The sequence below is a fragment of the Symphalangus syndactylus genome, chromosome Y, assembly GCF_028878055.3.
Source record: "Symphalangus syndactylus isolate Jambi chromosome Y, NHGRI_mSymSyn1-v2.1_pri, whole genome shotgun sequence".
NCBI classification, from domain to species: domain Eukaryota; kingdom Metazoa; phylum Chordata; class Mammalia; order Primates; family Hylobatidae; genus Symphalangus; species Symphalangus syndactylus.
The window spans coordinates 29490784-29516297 of NC_072448.2; the positions used below are offsets into that span (position 1 = coordinate 29490784).

Consider the following 25514-nt stretch of genomic DNA (forward strand, 5'->3'; position numbering starts at 1 on the left):
GCCACAAGTTTATTATTAATGTAAGTTTTGGTTAAGACAAGTCAAAAAGAAAAATCTTGGTCAGAGTTACTCAGGTAAGCTGCTCTCATGGTAAAAAGATGGTGCAAAGGCAATCGGCAACTTGGTAATGGCATCTCTCAATATGCTTAGCGCTTGAGTCTCCTGCTCCAATCTGGACTGGCTGCACATGTCCGGTTCACTGCTGTCATCTCAAGATATCCCTTTACCAGCTACCTGGGAACTCCCTTAACCTGTTTACTACATCGAATCTCCTGTTCCCTGTGTCTTATATCTTCGTATGTCTTGATTTACTCTACATATTTTGGCGAGCACCTCCTCCAGTAACTTCTTGGGAAACTGTGCTTGGGGATTCATCAAGACATGACTACTTATGTAACTCCCCAAAACCACAAACACCTGGGAGGGGTTGAAAATGATTTTAATGAAGAAGAAAAGCTGATGTTTAATTTCAAAACTGACAGTGAGAATAGAAGGGAGAGGCATGAATTTATCTTGATTCTAACACAAAGCATTGTATTTGAGTCTACAAACGAAATTGGTTTCTTTTTTATTTTTTGTAAGTTTTTGCCAAACTCTGTGCATATACAGAGGTTGGGCAAGAAAGAAAGAAATCCAGAAATATGGCATATGCCATCCCTTATTTATTTCCCCATGTGACTGGCCAACAGCTTCTTCACCTAGTCCCTGCTTCAAGCTGACTTTCTACTTCTCTATCAGAAATGGAGCTTCCCCAAAGACTGCCTCAATGTCAGTTACCACAAGGCCTTTTTTCTATCTTTTGCTCCTAAACTTCTACAATATTAAATGATATTATCCTTTCTGGAAACTCTCCTTCGCTTTGATTTCTATAACGTCACTCTAACTGTTTCATTTCTTCTTTTATAGACTCTCTTTCTCTTCTCTATCCCTTTACTGTAGACATGTTGTACGGCTTTGTTCTTAACCTTCTGATCTCTCCACATTCATTCCTTCAGAGCATGTATCCATTTTCTTGGTGTCGACCTTCCTATCTGATTATTACCATCAAGTAACGATGTTGGTGATGAGCATAGCTAACATCTCCTAGACATTTTCCATTTAGGTTATAATAAGCACCCTATATAATTTGTACCATTTAATTCTTCAACCCTAAATGATACTATTACTAACCACATTGTAAGAGATGAGGAAACAGATTTTCATCACAACCCTGGAAAGCCAACGTGAGAAGCCTCTGTGTGTCTCCTTTGTTAATGACTTCGGGCATCATGGCATGTGGATTGCCATGGAATGGGGATTAGGAAGCACAGCACTGTGAAAACACCGGAAAATACTTTATGATAGTGGGTAAGGACGCTCATCTCCGCACATTGTGACGGTTTTGTTTCTGAGTCAGGTTTGAGATCGGCCAATCCTAAGTCGATGATGCCACCAGGGATCAGGAATTTAATATCTTCGTGGATGCTTGGAACCCAACTGGTCTCTGTTTTCTACTTTAGGGAAAGAGCCACATCTTGAGTGTGGTGGTTTTGGTGTCACATACGCGATTAATAATACCCACCGCTGCAGAGGAATCACCGTGGACTACTCCTCGTTTCATCCCATGCTCTTGCAATTGATGCCTCTCAACTGTTTACTGATTTTATTCAAATTCCTCAGCAACCACAGGACCCCGACTTGCCTTCTCTATCCTGGTTCCCTCACTCTGCTTTACAGGCCTTGCCTGCTTGCTGCTCCTCACACCAGCGCTGCACGGCTCCCTCCATGCCTCCGCCCTGTTTCCTTCATCAGACAGGACTAGCTTCCTCTATCTCTGTCTGGCAAAATGCTGCCCAGCGTTCAAGACCCTCCTCAGATTCCGCCTCCACCATTAGGCTTCTCCTGACCCCTGAGCCTGTAACACGCGCCACCATAACTCTCCACCTCAGCCCACATTCCCACAGCACTCGCGATGTCCGCGGCCCTCAACATGGCGCTTCATTCTATTTTAGGGTATTTCCTGCTTGCTTCCTGCACACACAGTCGCACGAGGCACAGCCCCGAGTGACCCGCGCACGAGTGGCGCGCGCTTCCAGCCGCGCCGCCGCAGGCCAGCGAGGGCAGCCGGAGCCGCTTCCCGCCCCCGCGGGGACCGTCGCCAGCCCGCAGCCCTAGCGGGAGGCGGTTCCACAGCGCGCCCGGAAGCCCCGCCACCGGCAGCACTGACGCCTCCGGAGGGCTTTCCTCCCCTCCGGGAGGTGCGAATCCTTAGGGGCTCCTCGAGAGGGCTCCAGGGAGCCGCTGCGCGCGGACACCTTTCGGCCCTCTGTGGCCGCCGTAGCTCCGTGGCAGAAACCCGGAAGTGGAACTCTCAGCCATTCAGCCTTTGGGTGAAGACGGAGGCGGGTTCTGGAGAGAAGTACGCTGTCAGGGAGTGTTTGCTTCGCCTCCACTTCTGTTCCTTCCCGCCCTGATGCTGCTCCGGGTAACATACTCGGCCTAAACCGGCTTCAGCCTCTCCACGCAGAAGTATCCCGGAGCCATGGCCGAGTACTCCTATGTGAAGTCTACCAAGCTCGTGCTCAAGGGAACCAAGGCGAAGAGGTGGGTCCTGCAGCTCGGGCGGGAGCCTCCTCCGTTCTTTTCGGACGCACTCCACCCCTGCGAGTCTGGTGGAAGCTGTGGCGCGGAGAGCCGGCTTCGTGGCCTCCCAGGCTTCGCCCTGGCCTCTGTCCGGGCTGAACGGAGGCCGGACCGCGGTTCCTGGCGCCTGTGCAGAGAGGGGCAGCCTCCCGCGTGGACGACCCTGGAAACAGGGTAGACGGGCGGGTGACCGGTGACCCCGTACCCACGAGTTTGGGTCCCCTGAGGCATCTCTCCAGGCCTCTGCCTGGTGGGTCTGCGTTAGTCTGATCTCGTAGTTCATGATAATAACTTCCTTTATTAGAGATTATTCTTTTCTGCATTGTCTCTTCCTAGAAAATTTATTGATTAATTTTTTCTAACCTCATATGTAGAGTGAAACCAGGATGAATCACACAGTGGTTGAGGTGTATATGGACTTTGATAGGGATATGGACTCGAACCTGCACTCTGTCACTTACTGATTTTGTAATTTGTGGCAAGTTGGTTAATATGTCTGAACTTCCATTTACTCATTAAGAGATCAAATATCTTTGAATCTCCGTTTACACATTTATACTTTCAGACGATTTTTTATACTTTTAGAAGACTGTGAGAATTAAATGAGAGACCATATATGCAGTAAATAAATTGAGCCAAATGTGAGGAGGAGGTCGTAGTGGTAATTTATTAGTTCTTTAGGAAAAAAATACCTGTGCATTCACATCCCCGCTTTTTTAACTGGCAGATTTGCCCGAGGGTGACCGTACATACAGATGTTGAGCATTTCCTCCTGGTCTCCATGATAAATAGAGGTTTTGGTATTTTTAGGCGAGATGGAAAGAAAGTATCAAGGAGTGAGCTGAAGCCACTGGCCTTGAGAACCCTGTCTAGGAGTCTAGCCTCATGAAGATGCCAGAATAAATGACAGGTTTATCCTGAATAAATGTGAGATTTTTACTCTGTGAATTTCCTGTGAGGAGAGGAGAGTTATCTTCTGAAAACTTTATGATGAAAATGCAGACAAGAGTGTCTTAAGATTATCGTACTAGTCATAATTAATGCTTATATAGCACTTTCAATGTACCAAGAAATTGTTGTAGGCGCTTCGCACGTTAACTTTTTTCAAATCGCTCTTGTTTTTTTCCTTTTTTTATTGAGCTGTAATTCATAATTATAAAATTCACCCTTTTGTACAGTCAGTGGCTTTTAGTATACGTTCAAGAGATTCACCACTGTCTAGTTGCTCAGCATTTTCATAATCTCAGAAGGAAACGTCCCCCTACCCATTAAGGCAGTCACATCCCATCCTCCCCCTCTGCTAGTCCTTGGCAACCACTAATCCGCTGTCTATGTGAAATCACCTATTCTGAATATTTCTTAAGAAAGAAATCATGCAACATGTGGCCTTTTGTATCTGGCTTCTTTCTCTTATAACATTCTTGAGGTTCATCATTGTTGTAGCACTTGTTCCTTTTATGGCTGCGTAGTATTCCATTGTATGGATGTAACATTTTTTTCATCCATTCATCAGTTGATGAACATTTGGGTTGTTTCCCCTTTTTGGCTATTGTGACTAATGCTAGTGTGAATATTCTTATGTAAGTATTTTTGTGGGCGTATGTTTTCATTTCCCTTGGGTATACATACTTAGGAGTAAAATTGCTGGGTCATGTGGTAACTCTTTAACTTTTTGAGGAACCCCATACTGTTTCCTGTAGATGCTGCACCATTTTACGTTTCCACCAGCAATGTGCGAAGGTACACATTACCTCTTAAACCTCACAATAGCCTTAAGAGTTAGGTTAAGTTATTATCCTAATTTTTTAAGTGGGGAAACTGACTCACAGAGAGATTAAGTACATTTTCCAAAAATCACAGAGCTAAGAAGCAAAAGAATCAGGATTTAAATTCTGGCAGTGTGGCTCTACAATCTGCTTTGAACTCTAACATAATATGTACAAAGCCTGAAGCAACTTCTCAGTACTGTATTTAAGAGGGCATAGCAATGTAAGTCTTCCTAAATCAGTAATTTATAAACGAAACAGCTTAAAAGACTTCCAAGCTTCAATCTTACGATATTTATCATACAAATTAATATACCTAAACTCATCTATATAAATTATGTGCTGTAGTAAGAAGAAAAAGAGCAAAGAGAAGAAGAGAAAAAGAGAAGAAGACAAAGCAACCCAGCTTGATATTGTTGGTGAGTCACTTTTCAGTGCTCTCTTCTGAAAAAAGTTAACGTTTCTTGAGATCTCATTGAAAATATTTTCCTAGTTAGAAATTTATGATATATTCATATTCATCTTAAAGTGCTTAAATATTACCTACAGTTATAAATTCCATTTATTCTTTAGCACAGTCGATGCTACTGATGCCTTTACTTCATTATCAGGAGAGAAAAATTATAACTCTGACTTAGTAGGCACCATTAGACTGCTTAATAGCAGGAGATTCTGATACATAATTTTAAAGTCTTAATGTAAATGTTATTCAACCAAATATATTTTACAAGTTATTTTGTTTGCACATGTATGCATTTTAATCGTAGAAGTCAGTTTTCTCTTTCTTTTTTTATTTATTTTATTTTTTTATTTTTTATTAATTTTTTTGCACACAAAGCAATAAACATTTTCTAAAAATACATATAAACAAAAAGATGCATATCAAACATATTAGGAAGATTGCACATGGGAAGATGGGGAATAGAAATGGAGGGTGGGAATTAAAGAAAATAAATGAGAGAGGGACTTTGTATGGATCAATGATAATAACTCAATCCTCTATTTGACAAAGAAGAAGGAGAAGGAAGAGGAAGAAAAAGCCAGTGGGATAAAGGATCAGAAAGCGAGGAAAATAGAAAAAATTAGAGTATGACTCCAGGGTAGACCTGTTTTGTTGTTGCTGGGTTGGTTGTTTGGTTTGTCTGTTGTATTTTTCATATGTTTCGCCATGTTGGCCAGGCTGGTCTCGAACTCCTAGCCTTAAGTGATTAACCTGCCTCGGCCTCCCAGAGTGCTGGGACTACAGGTGTGAGCCAGTACATCCAGCCCCCACATTGCGTCTGGCCTCCGTGGTAGACCTCCCAGACAGGGCGGCTGGGCAGAGGTGCTCCCCACATCCCAGATGGGGCGGCTGGGCAGAGGCGCTCCTCACTTCCCAAACGGGGTGGCCAGGCAGAGGCGCTCCTCACATCCCAGATGATGGGCAGCCAGGCAGAGGTGCTCCTCACTTCCCAGACAGGGCAGCCGGGCAGAGGGGCTCCTCACTTCCCAGACGGGGCGGCTGGGCAGAGGCGCTCCTCACTTCCCAGATGGGGTGGCCAGGCAGAAGCGCTCCTCACTTCCCAGACGGGACGGCCGGGCAGAGGCACTCCTCACATCCCAGATGATGGGCGGCCCGGCAGAGACGCTCCCCACCTCCCAGATGGGGTAGCGGCATGACAGAGGCTGCAATCCCAGCACCCTGGGAGGCCAAGGCAGGCGGCTAAGGCAGGTGGCTGGAAGGCGGAGGCTGCAGCGAGGCAAGACCACACCCCACACCACCGCACACCAGTCCAGGCAACACCGAGCACCGAGTGAGCAAGACTCCATCTGCAGTCCCAGCACCTCGGGAGGCTGAGGCGGGCAGACCACTCGAGGTCAGGAGCTGGAGACCAGCCTGGCCAACATGGCGAAACCGCGCCTCCAGTCAAAGAAGAAAAACCAGGCAGGGGTGGTGGTGCGCGCCTGCAATCCCAGGCATCCCGCAGGGCGAGGCAGGAGAATGATGGGAGCCAGAGGCAGGGAGTCTGCAGCGCGTGGACTATACTCCACCAGCCTGGGCAATAGAGGGAAGAAAGAGACAGAGAGAGAGAGAGAAAGAAAGAAAAAGGAAGGAAGGAAAAGAAAGAAAGAAAGAGAGAGAAAGAAAGAAAGGTCGGTTGTCTCTTAAAGGAAGTATCTTCACAGGAAAAATCATTATTTTGTGAACTCTGAAATGAATGAAAATCTTAAATACAACATCAGGGTAGCCTGTAAATGATACTAGAAATAAACTGACCTAAACACACTTAACCAGCCTATTTTCCGTTTTGTTCTTTCCATACATTTTTTTTTCTCTTTTAAAACTTGGCAAGTTGCATTTCAAATCTTCATAAATTATTGTAACTTAAAAAATATATAAAATATGGAATGCTATAAAGCTAATGTTCTGGAAGAATCATTGCTTTCAAAATGGCAAATGAACAATTCTAAAGTTAGGGTAGATATCTAGGGTAGATATGTAGATGTGGAATTGCTGTGTCAAAGGATAGGTGAATGTTTAACCATATAAGAAACTGCCAAAAATTTTCTAAAGTGGTTGTGCCATTTTACCCTCCCACCAAGAATGAATTAGTGCTCCAGTTACATCCTTGCCAAGAGTTGATGGTGTTATCAGTCTTTTCTCCCAGTCTGAGTTTTACCTTTTCAGTTTCTTAATGGTGGTTTTTGGATGAGCAGCTTTTTTTTTTTTTTTTTTTTTTGAGGCAGAGTCTCACTCTGTCTCCCAGGCTAGAGTGCAGTGGCGCGATCTCGGTTCACTGCAAGCTCCACCTCCCAGGTTCACGCCATTCTCCTGCCTCAGCCTCCCGAGTAGCTGGGATTGCAGGTGCCTGCCACCACGCCTGGCTAATTTTTTGTGTTTTTAGTAGCAACGGGGTTTCACCGTGTCAGCCAGGATGGTCAGAAGCTTTTAATTTTTATAAAGCTTAGTTTATTTTTTGTTCTTTTATGGTTACTGCCTTATCTCTTTGATCTAAGAGATCTTTGCTTACCCCAAAGTCAGGAAAATATTCTACATTGTCTTTTAGAGGCATCATAGTTTTAGTTTTTACATTAAATCTGTCATTCATCTCAAATTTTGGCATGATGTTGTGAGTTCGGTTTCAAGATTTACTTTTTTTTTTTTGACATCTTGATAGCCAGTTGTGCCAGCACCACTGGTGTTTCCTTTTTCCATTAATCCACTTTGGTATCTTCATAATAAATCAATTAACTGTCTATATATGGGTCTATTTCTGGACTCTGTCTGTTTTTCTGTTGGTATATTTCTCTTGATTGCTATAATTTCATGAAGTCTTGAGATCAGGTAGTGTGAGTCCTCCAACTTTGTACTTATTAACTATTTATTAATTTCTACAGTGAAGCTTGTTGGATTTTCTCAAGAACTGTATTGGGTCCAGATCATTTGAGAGAGAATCAACATCTTAATCTCGGGCCTCAATATTTCGTAATTTTCAATGTAGCAGTCTTGCATGCCTGTTTAAACATTTATTCTTAAGTATTTTATAATTTTACACTACTGTCAATAGAACCTTTGAATTTGATTTTCCAGTTGTTTGCTGTCAGTACGTAGATATGCAATTGATTTTTGTGTAGTGACTTTGTAGTCTGATGAGTCTGTTTCACTTATTCCTTCTAGTGGTTTGCTTATATAGAAAACTAAGAAATTTGCAATTGTGTTTCCTGCGACTATCATTTTACTTCTTTCTTTCTAATCCTTGTGTCTTGTCTTTCTTTTTATTGGTTTATTATACTGTCCAGGACTTCCATAGTGTTGAACAGAAGTCGTGAGAATGGGCATAATTGCATTGTTCCCAAGCTTAGACAGAAAGCTTTCAGTAGTCCACCAATATGGTATGATGTCTATAGGATCTGCAGAGAAAACATTTATCAAAATGAGGACATTCCTTTTAAACTTTGTTTCTTGGGAGTTTTTATTTTAGTGGTGTTTAATGCTGTCAGATGCCTCTTTCTGTATCTGTTGAGATGATTATACAGCTTTCTTCATTCTGCCAATGAATTACATTGGTTTCATTTTCAACTTTTAAAGTAACTTTATATCCCTGAGATAAAGCCCACTTAGTTGTGGTGCATTGTCCTTTGGGATATTGCTAGATTTGACTTCTAGGTGTTTGTGTTTCTTTTTTTTTAAGATTTCTATATTGATGTTGATGGGAGATATTGGACTTTTGTATCCTTTTCTTGTGATGTCTTTATTTGATTTTGGTGTCAAGGTGATATTGCGTGTCATAAAATTAGATGGAAAGTGCTGTCTCCTTTCCTATTTTTGGAAATAGCTGTGTGAGATGGGTATGATTTGTTCTTTATATATTTGATAGAATTCACCAGTGAAGTCACCTGAACCTAGAGGGTTTTGTTTGGTTTGGTTTTAGATTTTTTGTGGGAAAATTAAAAATTTTTAAGAGATATTTTCAGATTTTTTTGTTGTGTCAGTTTTGGTAACTTGTGTCGTTTAAGAAAATTTCATTTCATCTAAGTTGTTGGATTTATTGGAATAAAATTGTTCAGAATATTCCTTTCTTTAATATGCTTTTAATGTCCATAGAATCTAATCTGTATTGCAGTCTCTTCATATCGGTAATTTGTGTTTTTGCTATTATTTCCTGGATCAGTCAGTCTAGCTGGAGGTTTCTCAATTCTTTATAAGACCCAGAATCTAATCTGTATTGCAGTCTCTTCATATTGGTAATTTGTGTTTTTGCTGTTTTTTTCCTGGATCAGTCAGTCTAGCTGGAGGTTTCTCAATTCTTTATAAGATCATTTATTTTAGATCATTAATGATCTTTTAGTACAGGTGTATTCAATCTTTTAGCTTCCCTGGGCCACGATGGAAGGAGAAGAATTGTCTTGGGCCACACAGAAAATACACTAACGATAAGCTGATGAGCCAAAAAAAAAAAAAAAAGCAAAAAAATCTCATAATGTTTCAAGAAAGTTTATGAATTTGTGTTGGGCTGTATTCACAGCTGGCCTGGACCACATGCAGCTCTCAGGTTGGACAAGCCTGTTTCAGTATTACTGATTTTCTCTTTTTTTTATTTTCTATTTTATTTATTTTCAGTCTTTTTTTTTTTCCTCCCTTTAACTTATTTTAAGTTCACTTTGCTCTTGTTTTATAGCTTCGTAAGAAGGGAGTTAGACCTCTTCATTCCACTTTAGTTTCAGTTATAGTCAACACATTTTGTTTTCATTTTCATTCCATTCAAAATATTATCTAGTTTTTCTTGTGATTTTTCTTTTTGTGGACGCATGAGTTATTTAGAAGTGTATTGTTTTTAATTTCTACTAAATAGAGATATTATAGGTATGTTATTGTTGCTGATTTCTAATTCATTTATAGTATAGTTGGAGAACATACTTTCTTAGTGAATTTCCATGTACACTTGAAAAGAATGTGTATTCTGCGGATGTTGGTTCAGGTTTTTTTTTTTTTTTTTTGGAGATGGAGTCTCGCTGTTGCCCAACAGGCTGGAGTGCAGTGGTGTGATCTCAGCTCACTGCAACCTCCGCCTCCCAGGTTCAACTGAATCTCCTGCCTCAGCCTCTGCAGTAACTGGAATTACAGGCACCTGCCAACACACCTGGCTAATTTTTTAAATATTTTTAGTAGAGACAAGGTTTCACCATGTTGGCCAAGCTGGTCTCAAACTCCTGACCTCAAGTAATCCGACCGCCTCAGTCTCCCAAATTGGTGGGATTCCAGGGGTGAGCCGTGGTGCCCAGCCAGTTCAGTGTTCCTTAGATGTCTGTTAGGTCAACTGGTAGAACTTGTGACTGTGCATATCTTCTGTGTCCTTACTGATTTTTTACTAATCCTACAGTGTATTGAGAGTTATGTTAAAATCTCCAGCTGTAATTCTAGATCTGTCTACTGGAGCAGTTTTTGCTTAAAGTATTTTGAAGCTCTCATAAGATGTGTAGACATTTAGGATTGTTAAGTCTTCCTTATAAGTTCAGTCTTTCATTTTCATAATATTTTAACCTTATTTCTGTTAAATGTCTTGATGCCTAGTTAAATTATTTGACCACCCTTTTGCTCCTGTCAAGCCTGGGCCTTTGTTCGTTTGTGCTTATTTGTTAGGGTTTTGCCCGTAGACTTAGACAGTGACTCTTACTCTAGGAAAGGTTCATCGTCATGGGCCTCAGCCACATGTTCTAGGCATACTTGGTGAGTTCTCTCCACTCTGCTGTGTCCCAAATTTGTGTGATCACTGGCATCTCCAGTCAGCCCTCAGCAGTGCCAGCCACTCTGCAGAGGCCTTGTGGAGCCTGCCTACTGCTTGCACTCCCCCCAGCCCTTGGCCACAGACCTGCAGAGAACTTTTGCATACTCTTTTGAGGCCTCACCTGTGTGTAGTTCCCTCTTCTCCAGTACTTATTCTCTAAACTCCCAACATAGTAGCACTGCAAGACTCTCAGCTTAGTGTCATTGCCTCATTTCTGGAGGTCTCTGCCTCTCTCCGTGTGGTCAAGAAACTGCCATTGGGCAGAAAACAGAAGTGTGTGTGAGATCTGCCTTCTGTATTTTCCTTTTCTCAAATATCACAGTCCTGTTCTGCCCGTGTTCCAATCCCCAAAAACAGTTTTCTCAAATACTGTATCCAGTTTCAGTTTTCTGGCTGGTCATTGTGGGAGGGCAAGTCCATCTTGGCTGGAAGAGGAAGTCCTTCTGCGTCTTTTTCTCTTTGTCCTTCCACCTTCTTTTGCATTGTGGATTTTCTAAACTTGCCGTATAAGTAAGCATGTGCCTATTTGTGAAGGGAAAGGAAAAAAACCTTTTAATTTTTTAAAGCTGTTCTGTTAGGATCTGAAGGGATTGGTAAATAGGATGAAAGAAATTCTGTCTTTCACATGGAGAAAACCAAGTGTGACATTAATAAACACGAGCATGTCTGTAAGCAAAGAGTTTCACTGAGCTCTGCTAGATTAAGAAGCAGTTGGACTTATAACATCGTAGTTTGCAAAACACATATATTTTATTTACCCAGGAACTAAAGCTAAGTAAGCTATGGGTTAATAGAAGGTCTGTGAAGGGTACTTAGACTACAGTAAGATTGGGGAAGAAAATTCCATTTCCAAATCTAAGATATATCATTCCTTTGTGCCAAGTACATAATGAAGGTAGAGATATAAGGGGGCCCTTAGCACGGAAGCACTGGGTTAGTCAGAAGGTGAGGTGAGCTGTCACACAGCCTTGATGCTAGAATGAGGGTGCCCTGGTAGTATCTTATCAGCACGACACTGGTGCATCGGGCTTTTTTTTTTTGAGACAGGCTCTTGCTTTGTTGCTCAGGCTGGAGTGCAGTGAGGTGATCATGGCTCAGTGCACCCTCGACCTCGTAGGCTCAAGCAATCCTCTCACCTCAGACTCCCGAGTAGCTGGGACCACAGGTTCCTACCACCATACCCAGGTAATTTCTTAATTTTTTTGTAGAGATAGGTGTCTCCTTTTGTTGCCTAGGCTGATTTTGAACTCCTGGGCTTAATTGATTCTCCTGCTTCCGCCTCTCAAAGTGCTGGGATTACAGGCATGCCAGACATATGTAAACATTCTAAACTGTGTGAAAATATGTGAAAATCTTTGTCATGCATTGTGAAACAACACAGCAGGAATATTTGACCATCTGCCTAAGGTTTAAAAGGAAATAACTTTAAGCATGTGTCTAAATAGCAAGTAATATTTTGGAGCGGATTCTCTTAAATTCAGCTTCGGCATCTGCAGCATATACACAGCTTGAGCTGTAACCTGACGTAGAAACAGGCAACTTCGGTGCCCGTGTTCTTAGGATCCACTGCTTTTTCACAGCTAAAACCCCAGAGTGGCACCGTTAAGTATTAGTCGTTAAACATATAAGCATACCTCCAAAGGCTGAATGGAGGCCACTTGCAGAAAATAGGCAGAATGCTCACATTTAATTCTTGATGATACTATATTTAGCTTTCTTGTTCTTTGAAATCTCATTGAGAAAAAATACTGGCATCTGCCCAAAGTAATTTCTTTTTCAGTTGACAATATTATAAGTAATGTTATTGTATCATTTCCCTACTTGGACAGAGTGTGAAAATTTTGAGGAGCTTGTCTGCCAGAAATTTCTTCTTCATTTGCAAAACATTAATGAGATATTATATTTAAATGATTTTATTTAATATTAAGTGTACTTGGTCAATGTGTCATAGAACATACAAAATAAATCTAATTTAAAATCATTAACTATTACATTTATAAGAAAGACTTGCTAATCATAACTGTTGATAATGATTCTGAATAAAGCATTATTTATTTTCCTGAAAACGATTGTAGCTATAACTCAAGCATCTAAATTGCCATTAATTTTATTGCTTTTTAATTGTCTTTAGCTGAAATTTTAATTTTGATTTCCTATTTCTCCATTGTTTTTGTTTGTGTGTGGAAGTAAAATATACAGAATATAGAATTTGCCAGTTTTTCTATTTTTAAGTGTAAACTTCAGTGGTATTTAAATACATGCACCATTTTACTTTCCCACCAGCATTGCACAGGGTTTCAGTTTCTCCACATCCTGCCCAACATTTGTTTTTCTGGTTTTCTTGGTTTCTGTTTTTTGTTTGTTTGTTTGTTTTGATAATAGCTATTCAAATGGGTGTGAAGTGGTATTGCATTTTGGTTTGGATTTACATTTCCCTAGTGACTAGTGGTGTTGAGTGTCTTTTCAAGTGCTTATTGGCCATTTGTATATCATCTTTGGAGCAATGTTCATGTACGTCCTTTGCCCAGTTTTGAATTGTGGTATTTGTCTTTTTGGAGTTCTCTATATAGTCTGGATATTAATTCCTTATAATGTATGTAGTTTACAAATATTTTCTCCATTCTCTGGTTGCCTTTTACTCTGTTGACGGCAGTCCTTGATGCACAAAAGTTTTTAATTCTGATGAAGTCCGCTTTGTCTATGTTTTCTTTTGTTGCCTGTGCCTTTGATGTTCTATACAAGAAATCATTGCCAAATTCATTGTCATGAAGCTTTTCCCATTTTCTTCTAAAGGTTTTCTAACTTTAGCTCTTACATTTAGATCTTTGGTCTATTTTAAGTTACTTTTTTGTATTTGGTGTTAGGTAAGGGTCCAACCTCATTTTAGCTAAAATTTTATGTATTTTAAAATTTATTATGGAAATCATGAAATGTTTAGTTGAATAGAAAATTTTGTGCAGTGGAATTAACTGAATCCTTAAAACCTTTTTATTATGGAAATATCCAAACTATTCCATACATAGAAGAATATAATGAGTCCCCCATGTGCCCAGGCCCCAGCATTAATTATCAATATTTTGCCAATCTCGTTTGATTTACACACACACCCACACACACATTTTTTCCTCGAAAATTTTAAGTAAAATCACAGATACTATGTCATTTTACCCATAAGCACATAAATGTACATTTCTTAATGTGGTATGTCTTTTTGTCATCACCTGTTTTCTTCTTTATTTTTATACATTATACTATGTCATTATCAGACCTTTTAAAATTAACAAGAATTCCTTAATATGTCGTATCCAGTTAATGATTGACTCATTTCTACTCTAGCTAAAGTACAATTTAGGAGGAGGTTTGAGGACATTTTTTAACATTAAGATATAAACTTTTATAACAACTGCTTAAATAATTGTTCCTAGCGTCTAACATTTCTATTGGCAAATTGGAAATTAGTATACATAGACACAGATTCTGCTCATTTTACTTTCAATCTAAAATCATAGTTAAGATTACTGGCCAGGCGTGGTAGCTCACACCTGTAATCCCAGCACTTAGGGAGGCAGAGGCGGGTGGATCACGAGGTCAAGAGTTTGAGACCAGCCTGGCCAATGTGGTGAAACCCCGTCTCTACTAAAAATACAAAAAAAATTATTCAGGCATGGTGGCAGGCTCCTGTAACCCCAGCTACTTGGGAAGCTGAGGCAGAGAATTGTTTGAACCCGGGAGGCAGAGGTCGCAGTGAGCCGAGATCGCATCACTGCACTCCAGCCTGGGTGACAGAGCGACTCTCTGTCTCAAAAAAGAAAAGATTGCTAGGCTAGAAAGTCTTCCTGTAGGGGCATTTTTAAGAAACATTATAGGCATTGCCTCTGGAAAGCAGGCATGAATAGATGGCTAGGGTCCATCATGAGAGAGACCGTTCTCTATATATCACTTTGTACCTTCACATGTTGCCTTTTTTTTTGTTTTGGTCCTTTTTTGAGACAGGACCTTGCTGTGTCACTCAAGCTAGAGTGCGGTGGCATGATCATAGCTCACTATAACCTTGAACTCCTGGGCTCAAGTGATCCTCTTTCCCCAGCTCCCCGAGTAGCTGGGATTACAGGCATGCACCCCCATGCGTGGATGTACGTTGCTATTTTGTGTTTTAAAAACCTAATCCTGACTGTGCTGGTAGTCGCATGAATCTGTGCACATACATGCAACAAGTACATGTAAAACTGGTGAAATCTGAATAAGGTCCATGGATTATATCAATGTCAGTTTCCTGCTTCTGACAGTGTATGATACTTATGCAAGATGTCATCATTGAGACAAAGTGAGTAAAGGATATGTGAGATCTTTGTATTATTTCTTACAACTGCAAAATAAAAAGTTTTTTAAACTATATTATAATAACAAAAAAGAACTGTTTCAAATCTAAAATATAAAGTTGAAATATTGATTTTATTTTTTTGGAATCTGGTGGACAGTAAAAAACTTTGGTGAAATTTCAGGAGCCATAGCCATTGAAATAGATGAGGAAACCTATATACATGCACTCGACAATGGTCTTTTTACCCTGGGAGCTCCACACAAAGAAGGTTTGTGTCTGGAAGGGAAGAGGCTGCCACAGGTGTAGATTTTAGGACATTCATTCACTTAGGCCAAACTCTAACTAGTCTCAAACATTTTCCAAAGGAATGGAACCATTGCATTTGACTCTTCCTTTTTTTTTAATTCCTTAATATTTACCAGACATTGGCAAGTCCCTCTTCCTAATATAAGCATTTGAAAACATTCCGTATAGTTCCAGAAGAGTATCTTCGGAAATCAAAACAAGATGAATAATTAAAATAGTAAGTGGAAAGAAAAAAGAAAACCTATTTGAGTCAAAATGTTTGAATTTCTTTTTTATTCAGACCTATTGCCAAAACTAACCTGGGTGCGTTTAACAATTTGAAGTTTCCTCATTTTCTTTAGCCCATTAGAGGAAGCACTAATGAGATATGAAGTAATTAGAAGATAAAAAGCAGTATCGTTTGGTCAGCAAAGCCATCCCTTGAATAAATGAAAGCATTTAGCTTTTTAAATAAGTGCTTATTTATGACTATATTTTAAAACATAAAGAGAAGCTATCTCGAAAGTTATTAAATAAGCATTATATCACCCTGTCTTACTCAGTATATAAAGTTAGCACTGTAGTTAAAAGAAGATAAAATAGACCTTGATTCCAAAGATACAGTATTACAGTGACATCAGTATATCTGAATATTCTTATATTTAATTGCAGAAGAAAATAGCCACATTTTTTAAAGCAAAATAATGTCTTTATATTTATAGCGAATGTCAAATTTATTTTCAAATGTTTTTTCTCCAATAGTTGATGAGGGCCCTAGTCCTCCAGAGCAGTTTGCGGCTATCAAATGATCTGATTCCAGGTGAGCTTATGTTGTAATATAATTAGTAACCAGTTATTTTAAAAATTTAATTATATACATTAAAAATTTTAGTATCTGTCTTAAGCCCACAGGGTAATTTTGATATAAAAAACAAAATAGCTTTTTTGAAAAATAGATTTTGTGATCTACTTTTAGTGGGTTTCCTATCAATATATAATGCTAGGCTGGAAAAAAATTATGTAAGTTAAAAAGTGAAGATTAATAATTTCACACACCGAATAAGATAGATTAAAAAATAAATCAAATAGTACAAAACCTGGTTCACTGTTGCTATGATATTTAAACTCACTGTTTGGAAGTCCAAAGGCAAACAGGAAGACTAAAAAAAGGAATATTGTTGAAACCAGCAGAGAATGTTACAGAATCATAACGACCAAAAGAATATTTTTACTCACTATCTTTACAGTCATTTTATAAAGTAACCTTTTTTATTCTCACCTTGTGCAAAAGTATAGAATGATTATTTGGGTAGAAGGCACTAAAGTGAATTTACATGTTTTAGTAATTGGTTACATCAATATGATAATGATTTCTGTTATATAATCATTAATGTCTAAAGGAGTAAAAGTCAATTCTGGCATCCCAGGAGATTCTCGGTAAGGTAAAAGATTAGAAATCATAATTTTAAAAAATCACATTTAGATGATTATTGCTGTACTTTCTTTGAAAGTCTGACAAGTATGGTGAAAGACAAAGAATAAAAGCAGAGGAAGAAAAAATTCAATAGTTTTAAACTGCTTTACAATTATAAACAAAAAAGGATTATAAAGATAATTAACTGACAAATGAGGAAAATATTTGCAACAATCTTAATAGGCAGTGAGTTCTTACTCTTCATATGTATCTTATATAGAATTCATAGCACTGAAGACCCCAGTAGAAAAATTGCGATCAGATCTCAATAGAAAAATGGACAAGGGACATTACCAGATAATCTAAAAACTAAAAAGGAAGGGAAAAGAAAAACAATTGTTATTCTAGTTGACTACTAAAATGCAAATTTATAGGATACTGTTTTTTCCATATCAGGTTTTCAAGTATTTTTTTTAAAGTCATAATATTTAAAAAATCCGTGATACAAAACATAATCTGTTAATTTGAGGTAAGAATGTAAATGGAAGCAGCATTTTCTGGAAAACAGTTTGATGACATAAGAATTTTATACCCTTCGATCTAATTATTTCTAGGAATATTTTCTAAGGATAAAGCAGTTTTATGTCAGAATAGATGTACATAGAACTATTTATAATAAGAGAAAAAGTTTTAGTAATTTATTATTGAAGTTTATAACTAAAGAGGTATAATTGAAGAATGATGAATTTTAAAAATATTTGTTATGTAATATATAAGGTACAATGTTTATATTAAAAAAGCACAATACAAAACTAAATTTAAAACTGCACTGTCCAACATGGCAGCAACTAGTGACATGTAGCATTTTTTTTTTTAAAGGCACAGAGTCTCACTCTGTCACCCAGGCTGGAGTGCAGTGGTGTGACTGTATCTCACTATAACCTCAAATTTCTAGGCTCAAGCAATCCTCCTGCGTCAGCCTCCCAAGTAGCTGGTATTACATGTGCACGCCACCATGCCCAGCTAATTTTTTAGATTTTTTGTTGAGATGGGGTCTCACTGTGTTGTCCAGGCTGATCTTGAACTTTTTGCCTCAAGCAATTATCCCATTGCCTTCCCAAAGCACAGAGATTAGAGGAGTGAATCACCACTGAGTCACATGCAGCTTTTGAACACTTGGAATATGTCCAGTCTGAAATTTTAGATATGTACACACCCACACACATACACGTGTCCTGTTTTGATGTTCTATAATTAATTTTCTCTCAGTTTTTAACTTTTATCTATCTTATTAATGTACAGAATTGCCCTGAAATCTGGCTATGGAAAATATCTTGGTATAAATTCAGATGGATTTGTTGTTGGGCGTTCAGATGCAATTGGACCAAGAGAACAATGGGAACCAGTCTTTCAAAATGTAAGTGCTGTTATTGTTCATAAAAACTTCCTGTCAGTTTAACAGAAAGTCTGTAACAATCATAATATATTTAAAAAGAAAAAGTAGTATGCAATACTGTAATACATTAAATTGGAATAAATCAATAAGAACATAGAGCCTTAAAGAGATCTCAAAATAGAGTGCAACAAAAATAGCATTAGTACTTTTGCCCACAATTATTTCTGTATACCCTTAGTGCCTAGATATGGATCTCATTTCCATTAAAGAGCCAGTCAATTTTAGGTTTCAGAGTAGGAAAACAGAATAGTCCCTAAGTATCTTCTTTGTAGCAGAAATCATGGATGCTTTCAGAAACATTCGATACTGTCAGCGAACAGTAGAGCTTGCTAAGACCAAGTTGTGACAATTTGTGCATAAAATAAATAATAATAGTTCATTGAAGTAAATTCTCTCTAAAAGACTTTCAGTTCATAAGCCTAAAATAGTGTACGAAAAGATAGTTTTAATATAAGAAGAAAAAAATACATACTAATTCTTAATTTTAGTAAGTAGACAGTTGTAGTATATGGATGTTTTGTTAAATCTTTGTTGATACAGAATACATAATTTCCTTTTTCTGTTTGTGTGAGAAGTAAAGATTGAACAAAAATATTTGAGTGCTAAACAGTCTTTAAAAAGTAGATAACTATATCAAAAACAGTAAGGACCAACGGGCAGCTTGCAGAACAAGCAAATAGAAGATAAGCTCAGCCTGAGTAGCAGCTTTGGTAGTGTACACTAATGAATTGAAAATAGGAATTCAGAGTGTTTTCTAAGATGACAGATTAAACAAACATCCCCCCAGAAAGAGGTAATCACTTAGACTGATTTCTTCACCCCCTAGGATAAAATCTTAAGTCAGTGACTTGAAAACAATTTTGACCCAACCCATTGAGAAATGCATTTTTACATTGCAGCCCAGCACACACACATGTATAACTGAAGCAAGAGTTATGCTTACCAATACTTATCCCTGTGTTGTGCATCTTGATATTTCTTATTCTCTTTTACCCCTTCCTCTGTGTGTCTGTGTGTATTCCTTCCCCCACCCCCCATACCATTCAGGAAACACTACATTGAAACACTACATTGATTTCATGACCCGCTAATGTGTTGCAACCCCTTTGAGATGATCCTACTAGTTCTGATGAGATACTTGTAATAAAAATTACACCAGTAGAAAAGGCCAATATATCCTAAGGCCTTAGATGATGACTTAGGTAGCACTAATAATACAACACTTTAGGAAAGTTCATTTCATTTTATTTTTAGGAAGGACACTGAGTTTCAAAAATTTAAATTTAAATGATAGGGTCTTAAAACTCTATTGCAAAATGGACTCAGCTGAATAATCTGTGGCACAGGTTTAAATCGTCTTGGACCACCCTGCCATGTTCCAGGGCTCACCAGGAGCCATCCAGATGAGAGACCACCCAGCCCTTGTGACCTTGAATAAGGAATTAAATCCATGTTATCAGCACTTTTTTAACTGGATGTGATATAAGGTTAACATATTTTGTAATCATTATATTTATAAATATTTTGTCTAAATGTTATGATATTCCAAGTTTTCCAAAAGAATCAACCAAATACAAGTTATAAACATTATATTTGTTAAGGGAGTTAAGCTAACCAAATTTATAACCCAGATTTAGATACACAAGAAAATCAGTCTTTAAAGTTTTGTTTAATAGAAACCAGTGTAATATATCAAACATTAAAAAACTAAAAATGTATATGAATATTTTTACACACAAAAGTCCCTCAGACACTGATTCTTAAATTCAAAACACCAAAGGCATTGTATATACCTTTTCATGTTTTCTAATTGTGAAGAAAATAAATTTTACTTAAAATGCTAATATTTGAATAAAGTCCTACTAGGAAGATACACTACAAATGTTTATTGTGGTAATCTTTGAATAGTAAAATGATAGGTGATTTTGGTTTCCTTTTCTATATGTTTTTATATTATATTTTTCACGTTTTTCTCTAAGTCCTTTCCTTTGATTTTTAAATCAGGGAGAAAAGATTCATCCAGTCTAAACACTTAATATTTCTTCTATAAGAAGTATCCTCATGGCTATTTTGTTATTTTGTTTCACTTAGGGGAAAATGGCTTTATTGGCTTCAAATAGCTGCTTTATTAGATGCAATGAAGCAGGAGACATAGAAGCAAAAAGTAAAACAGCAGGAGAAGAAATGATCAAGGTAATGATATTTTATACAGATAACTCCATTCACACATGCGATGTGACTGTATCTCTTTAAAATGTTAAATGGTCATTTATTGTCACTTTAAAGATTTAGTTAATAGCTTTTTCTAATGTGGTGTTTCAAATAGACTCATTTTTAATTATAAATCCCGTAGTTGATGGCTCGTTTATACAATGTGGCAGAGAAATGAGTGCATCTAGGCGCTACCTTGCCATTATCTCCATGGATTAGTATCTTTTTCTGGTAGTTCCACATGCGCTCTTTAGGCTTTCATGTTCTTGTTTTCTTGTATTTTAAAATCTAATTTTTAAAATAGATAACATGTACACGTGGTCCAACGTTTTCAAATAAAAACATGTGAAGACATATGCCTGCCATGCGTCTTACTCACCTGTGTCCCAGCTCCTGTTCCCCTTTCCCTTTCTTTTTATAGCCTCCTAAAATTTCTTTATAAACATATGAATATATTTATAATTTTCAACTGTTTCACACTAAAGGTAGCCTCCTCTGTAGTCTTCTAGACTTTGATTTTTCTTAAAATCATATCTTGGAGAGTTTTCTACTATTAGTTTAAATGTAGAAAGTTTTTTCTTTTTCTTTCTTTTCCTCTCTTTCTCTTTTTTGACAGCCACATAATATTCCATTTTAGGGATGTACCTTAATTTATTTAGTCTCTTATAGATGGAAATTTAGGCTGTTGCCAGTCTTTTGCTCTTATAAACAGTGCTGCAGTTCATAACATTGAATATGCATCAATTTGTAGGTGTGCGGGTGGACCTGAAGATAAATTTCCAGAAGGAGAATTACCATGTCAGGGGTATATGCATTTGTATTTATGTAATGCTTGAGCTTCTGTGATGATAGTCACTTTATGAAACATAAAAAATCATAGCAGAACTTCTGGGGCCTTAGCCCTCACATTTTAAAAATATTTTTATTAATAGTACCAGTCTTCTTTGCATTAGGAGAAACATTAATCACATAAAACATGATTTTTATTTTATTTTTAAAATTTGTGTGTGTCACTAAGCTGGAAATAAAAGTTCCTTATTCCAGGCCAAATTCCCTCATCTGTAGTCAGATGCATTATCCATTTCACCAGTGGCCTGTGCCCTCCCTAATCCTACTCTTTGTTTTACATCATTGTAAAAGTTACACAGACATCTTCATATCAAGGTGAAATTCTAAATAATACTGTTAATATAACCTAGATAAATCAAGTAGTTAATTGGAATTTGATGAAAACATTTAAGGCTTTTTTAGACTCACAAAAGCCACTGATCTTTAATTATAAACATATACCAAGATGTGTCTGAAGAATAAATCCCCCCTTATTGACACATGGTTTTTCTGTTTCTTGGCATTCTGTCCCAGTACTGAGCATCCTGAACCTTGCTTTGTCTGTCTCTGTTGGGAATCACAGGTTGCATCCAGTCTGATCCAGATTTGCTCTGTAAGACATTGTGGGGGCTGGAGTGGAAGGCCCTAAGAGGGGGGCAAATGCCTTTTCTAAAATGCCTTTCATTCTTATTAGAGCATAAAAATTTATGTTACATTTTTCTCTACTACCAGTGCAATTTAAAACATCTATGAAATCTCTGTACGTGCTTCATGTTAGATTTCCGGTCATATGTTTGATTTTCTTTCTAGAATAGTCTTGATTTCAAATAATTTCAAATCTAAAGCTCAAGCAATTTCAATCTAAAATGTAGGTATTTTCTTACAGAGAAGGGAAATGTTATATTTTTTCATTGCATGCACCCAGCACATGTGTTGTAGTCTTGAATTCCCATAATGCCCCTGTGAGGTGGATGTGAGCTCAGCGTTACAGACAAGAAGACAGCCTCTGACCCTCCTTACATCCTCGTGGTTTTTGTCAGTCAGTTCTTGGAAATCACAGTGATTTCAAGGTGTGGTAAGACAGGATGTGTACCCAGGCCCAGCTGACTCCAGAGGCCAATCTCAATATTTCATAACACATTGCTTCTCAGGAAACAGGTCATTGGGGAAATGCAGATGGGTTTGTGACTTACATTTAATTTTATTTATATTTTGTTGTATCATGTTTAAATTATTTTGCATCTGGATATCACCACAAAAGTGTTATTGAAGGCAACACTTGCAAATATATGTGCAGTGCTTTGCACTTATACAAAGATACAAAGATACTTACACAAAGATTGCGTTTTTCACTATTTAAAGCAATTTTCAGAGGAAATACAAAGTTTTCTGGGTCCCTTTGGCTAGTCTAGTACCTGGAAGCTCTGAACAGTGATTATTTAGGACTCTTTTCCTTTACCATTTAATTGCAGGCTCTCCTAATCTCTGTCAGCCCTTCACCTTTATGACCTTGCCTTATCTACCAGAACACAGCTCCCTCTTACTAAAGGTAGCCTTGTGTTACCTCTGTCAGCCCCTCACCTTTATGGCCAGAACACAGATCCCTCTTACTAAAGGTAACATTGTGTTACAGGCCCTAGCACGGAATGTTTTCAGGTCTGGGACCCCTTTAATCAAAACTGTCACAAAGATGTCATTGGCACAAACACGTTATTTATCGTCACTTTCTAAGCAGCCCTGGAACTGGACTCTGGCCACAGAGATCCCTTAGGAGACATGAGTCCTTACCATTGCCAATTGCCTGTTCTGTGGGTGATCCTAATTGTTGAATGCAGATCAATTAACTTATGACATGTGATAATAAACATCTATCCAAACTTAGGAGGATATAAGAAGCTAGTAAAAGAGGTGGGTTCCAATTAATTAAAAACAAGTTGTGTAATGCTAAAAGTTTTAATACTTTGGTAATAGTCTGTGCAACATAAAATAGCTATTAAGCTTTCAGTCTGATCAAATGAACACTTGTCTACTAGGGATAATTTGGTCCTAGTGTATTCACTTGGAGGACAAAATTAAATTAATTAATGATTGCTTTGTTGCCAAGCAGGATCTGATGTGTAAAATGTTTCTGAAATAATTTTGTCTGTAGTGTTTCTGACACAAGGGCTTCGGAGGAAGCATGTGATAGCACTTACTCATATAGATTATATGTATGAAGTAAAAACACATAGCCAGAACCTTTTTCTGAATATAGTTGCTCAGTTAATTTTTTCTTCTGCATAAGAAATCATCTCGAATGTTCTTATGTGATACGTAAAGTGGGGAAGATGGAAGATAAACATATAACCCATTGGATTCTCTTTTCCAATATCTAGATTAGATCCTGTGCTGAAAGAGAAACCAAGAAAAAAGATGACATTCCAGAAGAAGACAAAGGAACTGTAAAACAATGTGAAATCAATTACATGTATGTATTCTTTTCCTTTTAGACCTACAGATTTGACAGTGAAGTGCTTCTCAAAGTGCTTTCAAAATAAATTACCTAATTAGATGGGGATGGTGGTACATGCCTATAGGCCCAGCTACTCGGGAGGCTGAGACAGGAGGATTGAGCCCATGAGTTCAAGGCTGCAGTGAGCTCTGATCACCACTGCATTCCAGCCTGGGTGGCAGAGCAAGACCCTGTCTGAAAAAATAAAACTGACAAGAAGATACAACACAATGTGGCCTCTAGGACAGAGCACAGAGTTAAATGCTTTTCTTTTCTTGAGGCTTCAGTTTTCCTAATCGTCCTACCAGCTCTCAAAGCTAGTCACTCGGGTTAGTCAATCTCTCCATTCATAGAATGGGTGTGATGCCAGTCAAAGGCTGTGCTATGGCCAAGACACAGGGGACTCCAGCCAGTATGCCCTAATAGAAGTGGGGCCTTGTGCTACCCAGCCAATGAGTGGACCTCCTCGTGAGAGGTCACGAAGGTCATCTTTGTTGAAGAGCTCCAGCTTATTAAAAGAAAATACAATTAGACCTTTTTTTTTTTCTCCCCCAAGACGGAGTCTTGCTCTGTCCCCAAGACTGGAGTGCAGTGGCGTGATCTCGGCTCATCGCAACCTCTGCCTCCCAGGTTCATGTGATTCTCCTGCCTCAGCCTCCCGAGTAGCTGGGACTACAAGCACGTGCCACTATGCTTGGCTAATTTTTGTATTTTTGGTAGAGACGGGGTTTCACCATGTTGGCCAGGCTGTTCTCGAACTCCTGACCTTGAGTGATGCGCCTGCCTTGGCCTCCCAAAGTGCTGAGATTGCAGGCATGAGCCACTGCGCCTGGCCTAAAATTAGACTTATTTAATAAGTGAAAAATTAACAGTATTTAAAAATTTAATAGTAAATATGTATAATCAGAGTTTCAGGCATTTTTCAATGAAGACATTTTCTTTGCAGAAAGAAATTTCAGAGCTTCCAAGACCACAAACTTAAAATAAGTAAAGAAGACAGTGAAATTCTTCAAAAGGCTCGGAAAGATGGATTTTTGCATGAGATGCTTCTGAATAGGTCGCTATTTATTTACTTATTTCCACTATTTTCAGTAGCCAATAGAAATGGCATGTAGAAAACCTACATTCTCTTAAATTACTGTAGTTTTCACATTTTTGTCTTTATTTCTAATTTATGAGTGTGGCAGTATTACCTAGAGAGGACATCATAACTTTGGGAAAAGACTGTCAAGAAAGAATATCTAAAAATTATAACCGATTCTAAGTATATAAGTTAAGAAATTCAGATTTGACTTTATCTACTTCATAAATTTATCATTATCTTTTTATAACTATTAGAACCAGAGTTAGAAAGAAGCAGTTTGGCTAATATAAAAATTATGTGGATTCTGTTAGAGTAGTTCAGGTTCCTTAAAATAAGAATAGATCAACCAAAAAACTAAGTATAAAAGCTAAACAAGTGAAATTGAAGCAGTTTTATTGTAAGATTTGGAAGGGTGCAGGGTGTTTATCATAGCACATTGTTAATATTTATTACTCTTCCTAGGTAGATAAGTAATGTCCTAGATTTAGACATAGAAAAACAGGTAGAGACGTTTAGCTGTGGGTGTACAAGTATAAATCAATTAAGTGCCAGATTTTGATAATCACCAGCCGCTCATTCAAGTCCTATGTTGCAAAGTTACTCTTTTTTGTTTGTTTTTGTTTTTTGTATTTTGTTTTTTATTTTTTGAGATGGCGTCTCGCTCTGTCACCCAGGCTGGAGTGCAGTGACGCAATCTCGGCTCAGTGAAAGCTCCACCTCCCGGGTTCACGCCATTCTCCTGCCTCAGCCTCTCCCAGTAGCTGGGACTA

The 25514-nt window shown here is 38.2% G+C and overlaps 1 pseudogene; it reads left to right on the plus strand.

The window, feature by feature from the left end:
* Positions 1-2356: 2356 nt before the first annotated feature.
* The window catches only part of LOC134736088 (protein FRG1-like), a 30524-nt pseudogene continuing 7366 nt past the window's right edge, over positions 2357-25514 (plus strand).